Source organism: Lynx canadensis, chromosome B2, assembly GCF_007474595.2.
Source record: "Lynx canadensis isolate LIC74 chromosome B2, mLynCan4.pri.v2, whole genome shotgun sequence".
In the NCBI taxonomy this organism is placed as follows: Eukaryota; Metazoa; Chordata; class Mammalia; order Carnivora; family Felidae; genus Lynx; species Lynx canadensis.
Genome location: NC_044307.1, coordinates 75480012 through 75486011, shown reverse-complemented (window position 1 = coordinate 75486011; position 6000 = coordinate 75480012). Strand labels below are relative to the sequence as shown.

The 6000-nt window shown below is 36.3% G+C and overlaps 1 pseudogene; it reads left to right on the top strand.

Moving 5' to 3' along the window:
* Positions 1-1214: 1214 nt before the first annotated feature.
* Positions 1215-3872, top strand: LOC115514951 (annotated as a pseudogene).
* The last annotated feature ends 2128 nt before the right edge of the window (positions 3873-6000 follow it).

The following is a 6000-nucleotide window of genomic DNA, read 5'->3' as shown; positions in this document are numbered from 1 at the left end:
GTAATTGATTCTGCCTTCTAAAGCAGGTGACATACTTCACATCTGTTGGGAACTAAATCTTTATATTGTTCATCCATTTTCAAAGGGCACTTATTGAAAGAGAAATATACTCATGGAATACTGAATTGGAATTTGATATTTTATTCAGAAACATTTTATTTTTAAAAACTGCAGAGAAGCACTCTTTGATTCTTTGTATATTTCAGCCATTATGTGTTAAGTAGGCTTTAATAGGATACCCTGGAAGCATTTGTTGTATTATTTCTATGAAGAAATGCAATCTGATTTCTAAATCATTGACTTGCATATGAGCTTTAGGAAGCACAATCTATTAATAATATGGAAACTGTACAAACAGGTAGAAACAGGTAGATAATGATTGACCTTCAGTAAATAATCTTAATGCATTTTTCAAATAGGAAAAAATAAATTTTATTTTATGTTAATTTAAATGTAAAATATATATACTGAATTTAGTTATTGGAATCTTCTAAGTATGTTTGCAACAACTTGGGTATATGTATCTATTATGTCAATTGTAAATTTTATAAAATCTAAGTACAGAACAAGCATTTCTGATAAAAATTTGGTGTCCAAATTGAGATGTGCTATAAGTGTAAAATACACTAGATTTCAAAAACTTAGTACAAAGAAAAAAGAAAGTAAAACATCTCATTAATAATTTTTATTTTGATAACATATTGACATAATATTTTGGATATAACAGGTAAAATAAAATATATTTTTAAAATATATTTTACCTGTTTCTTTTTAGTTTAAAAAAATGTGGCTCCCTGCAAAATTTTAAATTATGTACGTGGCTCACATTATATTTCTGTTAGATAGCATTGCTCTAGACTAGTGGTTCTCAAATGTGTTCTCTTGACCATCAGCATCAGCATCACCTAGGACTTGTTAGAAAAACACATTATAAACCTCATCTCAGATTTATTGAATCAAAAGGTTCTTTATTTTAACAAACCCTCCAACTGACTGTGATGCATGCAAAAATTTGAGAACGATTATTTTAGACCAGTGGTTCTCAACTTTGCGAATTAGAATCATCTGGGGAGCTTGGGGCAAAAAGTCCTGGTGCTGAAGTTACAATTGAGACCAATTAAATCAAGAACTCTTGGCCTAGGCAAGAGTGTTTTTTAAAGCTCTCCAGATGATTCTAATATGGGATAAAGATTGAAAACTACTGGCCTAGACCCATGATACTCGTGCCTTCTAGAGGGGATGCAGCTCACAGGCGCCACTTTCGTTCCTGCTTCTCACATGGCAGTACCGTCGATGTCTGCACCCCTTCTCACCATGGAGATACTGAGCATGGGTGGGCAGAAGAGTTTGCAGGTATCAGAAGTTCACGTATCAAATATATTTACCCACGTGTGCCAGTTATGCCTGTCACATTAACTGTGAATATGGCTATGCCTTGTTTAACGTTACTGGGCTCTTACCAGATTTACAGGATGAACCTGGAATTGGATAGCATAAATGTAAAGCCCTTGATAGAGCAGAGGTGAAGAAAGGTATTCCTTTTAATGTTGTTATTTGGGGAGGATTTTCTCAGGACAGAGCTTTGTCTTTTATATACTGCTCTACCACACAGCAGAAGCTGGCAGGCATCACTGTACTCACTTCCCCTGTGTGCTTCCATTCCACGGAGTCCTAGCAGAGGCTAATAGATATTTCTATTCTTAGTGCCATGGAGATTACCACCCTTTGGTTTCTAATAATTGTTGGTTCTCTTATTGTCAAAAGCTAAAAACATCGGTAAATCCAACCAATGTAACTTTAAAAACCTAGAAAGGCATGATGCACAGTTCATGTCACCAGGAAATGATGGATATGAAGCAATTCATTGATAAAACCCTGTCAACCTTAAAAACAAAACATCCATTAAAAAAATTAAAGAAAAAAACCAGCCAGTTATTTATCCAGCAAAAATGAATTTATTTAGGAATAGCAGAGGAATTGCAATTTAGGATTGCAATCATGGCAAACCATAGGCAAGTCCCAAGAAGGAAGGAAAAAGAGTTTCCTTGTATAGAGGAAAGAAGGGAGTGGGGAGGGGCTGCTTTGAACAAGAGTTCATTGGAGGAGAGGGAGAATTTGAGGGAGAGTGAGGGCTTCTCATTGGCTAGGTTGTTGCTGGGCAAGGAGAATCATCCTTCTTCTCCCTGAGGTATGCTAAGTTGCCAGGAGTGATCCTGAGAACTCCCCCTTCATTGCCTCCAGACTCCATTTTAACTTAGCTTCTTTATTGGTTTTCACAACTCTTACCTGCAGTTGATTTAACATTACTAAGATGTCTTGTGTAAAGTTACACCTGTATCATTGTAGCAGAGTAGAAACCTTTTCAGGTGTCCATCTTGAAACTGCTAATGTTTGTAGCGTTAAAATGTTTGGTAAATACACACCAATGATAGAGACTAAATGTCTCCTTGTGGGAAATATATGCTCTTTTAAGTTTCTTTTTTTTTTTTTTAATTTTTTTTTTCTTAACGTTTATTTATTATTGAGAGACAGAGAGAGACTAAGCATGAGCAGGGGAGGAGCAGAGAGAGAGGGAGACACAGAATCTGAAGCAGGCTCCAGGCTCTGAGCTGTCAGCACAGAGCCCGATGCGGGGCTTGAACTCACAGACCGTGAGATCATGACCTGAGCCGAAGTCAGACGCTCAACCGACTGAGCCACCCAGGCGCCCCATGCTCTTTTAAGTTTCTATACATGCACTGCATAACAAGATCCAGAATATACTAGTATTAAAATAGGTGACAGAGCTGACTTCTTTTTCAAATGTGCTTCAGCAAAATAAAATACTGCAACCAGATTATATAACTAGAAAATTAATAATATGCTTAATGAAAATTTGTTCAGGTATAAGTAAGCAGTGAAGATATAAATGATTTATACATGCTGTGACTTAGTCTATGGATTTATTCCAAAATTAGTCACCATGCAGTGCCTGTATTTTTATATTTATATCCATATAAATGATTGTAATACATAGTAAGAATGAGGTGGTATTACATTATCCCTAATAGGAATAATGCTTTTGACTGTTAAAGTGTAACATTGCTTTCTTCAGGGGGAAAAACAACAACAACAACAACACAACTCTATAGAGCTCCAGGCATTCTGTAGAATCCTTTAGAGAATGGGGCTTTTGCACAAACTTTTGCTTAAAGAATAGAATAAGGGTACATCTCTTTAAAACATTATTTTTCTTTCTTTCTTTTTTTTTAAAAAAGAGAGGGAGACACAGAATCTGAAGCAGCCTCCAGGTTCTTGAGCTGTCAGCACAGAGCCTGATGTAGGGCTCAAACTCGCAGACGGACTGCGAGATCATGACCTGAACCTCAGTAAGATGCTTAACTGACTGAGCCACCCAGGTGCCCCAGTTCTTTTTTTTTCCTTAATGTTTGTTTATTTTTGAGAGAGAGAGAGAGAGAGAGAGAGAACACTTGAATGCAAGTGGGGGAGGGGCAGGGAGCGAGGGAGACAGAATCGGAAGCAGGATCCAGGCTCCAGGCTATCAGCACAGAGCCCTATGCATGAATTGTGAGATCCTGACCTGAGCCATAGTCTGATGCTTAACTGACTGAGCCACCCAGGCGTCCCTAAAACATTCTAATGAAATATCTCATGCACTCATTTCACCTATAACCAGGATACTTAAATACCAATAACTTTGAGTTTTTTGTTCATCAGGGATTCCTTACAGCCAGGTATAAAACCTAATGAAGGAAACCAGGATATGCCACCCCAAAATTTGAATCTTTGAGAAGAGGAATTGGCAACAAACCTTACTGTTAAGTTTCTTCCCATATATTTACCCTTCCAGTTTGCCACCCTTGGAAGCCTAAAACTGTTTTCCTTTGTGCTATCATTTCTCTACAAATGTATTGGTCTTTGTTGAAGATACTATATAGTCAGTGGTTTTAAGAAGCTGTTTTGAGTTACTCTTTGTTTCAAGTTTCTTCCGTGTGATGTGCACTGCAAGCATTAATAAACTTTTTCTTTTCTTAATGTCCTCTTGTTAAAGAGTCCCAGCTGAAAACCTAAGGTAGGAGAGCTTAGTCTCCTCCACACTAGCACTCATTCCAGTTGTATGCTTCACAGTCCTAGAGCTGGCTATCCCAAGGATGCAGCTGCCTACATTAAATTCTGAATTTTTAGGGTCACTTACTCTGGTGGACTTTCTCCTCCCTAATACACTGAACACTGAATTCTAAAAACCCCAAAAGATCAAAGGTCTTTCCTTCATGCAGAAACACACCAAGAATCAGGCATGTTGAGATTTTCAACTAAAAAATCAGAAATTATTTTACATAGTAGTAACATGCTTTTTGTATAAAGAAATAAGGATTACTTACTCATATCATATAGCTACATCTTTGTTTTAGATGGTATTTTTTCTCAGGGCGCCTGGGTGGCTCAGTCAGTTAAGCATCTGACTTCGGCTCAGGTCATGATCTGAGTTTGAGCCCTATGCCAGGCTCTGTGCTGACAGCTCAGAGCCTGGAGCCTGCTTTGGATTCTGTCTCCCTCTCTCTGCCCTTCTCCTGCTCGTGCTCTGTCTCTCAAAAATAAATAAACATTAAAAAAAATTAGATGATATTTTTTTCTCATGAAAGTAAAACATTTCCAATGTCCCATTTTGAAAGTTCTAGTGTTGTACTGTTGAAATGTTTTGCAAATATACACCGATGATATAGACTAATCCCTCCTTCTGGGAAATTTATGTACTTTTAAGTTTACTATGAAAGTAAAACACTTGAAATGCTCTATGTACCATTAGATATTTCCTAAATTTTCTGTACTTCATCTCAATGACATTAAATCAGAATACTATAATCATATTTTAATGATTTTAATGACTAGAGTTCATTGTACATTAAATTTGGCAAGAAAAATTTGATTTTTATTTGATAGTATACTCACCTGTGCAACAGAAATTTACAGGTTCTAATCCCTTAGTTTGTGAATCATAACCATTTTTAACATTACCAATTATGTGCAGATTGCACAACTGTAGTTTCTTACAAGGAAAATTAAAATGAGTTTTTTTTTTGTTTCCTGAGATTTTGTTTTTATATTAAAACCTAACTTTACAAACAAACAGGACTGAAATTTAATGTTCTGGATAACATTTACATAGAAAAAGAGTTCCAGTACTCTTGGAACTGCACATGAATACACAAAGTGGCTCCCCCACTTAGGCCTCCTACTGTTATCATTCAAGATGACTGAACTATTTCTCTTAAATTCACATCTCCCATATGTTTACTTCTCTTTACCTGCACTGCCAGGATCTTGTACTCCCTTTAATGAGGGCTTGGGGGTAGAGCCCATATACTTTGGACTCCTCCCTATATTTATGTCAGCTTTCCTATCAGTATGTAATACATCACAGAAACAGGAATAGACAGGCTAAACTTCTATAAGAGGGGCATAATAACAAGGTTCAGTTGTACTGACATTTTTGTTTCTTCAGCATCTAAGTTTGCTTCCGAGGCCTGTTATTAAACTGTTTCCGTCTCTGATAAAGTACTCTAATTGTGACATGTCTCAGTTAACTCCCTGGGAGTGAGTTTTGTAAAGTATACCTTCTTCTCAGGTATTGTAGTTAGGGTTAATTATTTATGGATTGTAGCATTCACAGTGAGAACTGTTATTTAAATGCAAGGAGTTTTTTTTTTTTTAAAGAACTCTATGATGCCAGTAAAATGTTCCCCATTAATAAAATGTTCTCCCTTAAAACAACAGATTCTAGGTAATTCAAAGAATAGGCCCAAGAAGCTTCTGGATATAAGCATAGCTAAAAAACAATTATTATAACAATCTTTCTGATAAGGTAACATAAGAAATTATTGGATGTGTGTCTAGTTTTTGGATATACAAAATCAACCCATAATCAATCCCTAATGCTGTCTTTTGTACTACCATTAGTTAGAAATGAATCAGGTAGAAACTATTGATCCTGCTTACCTG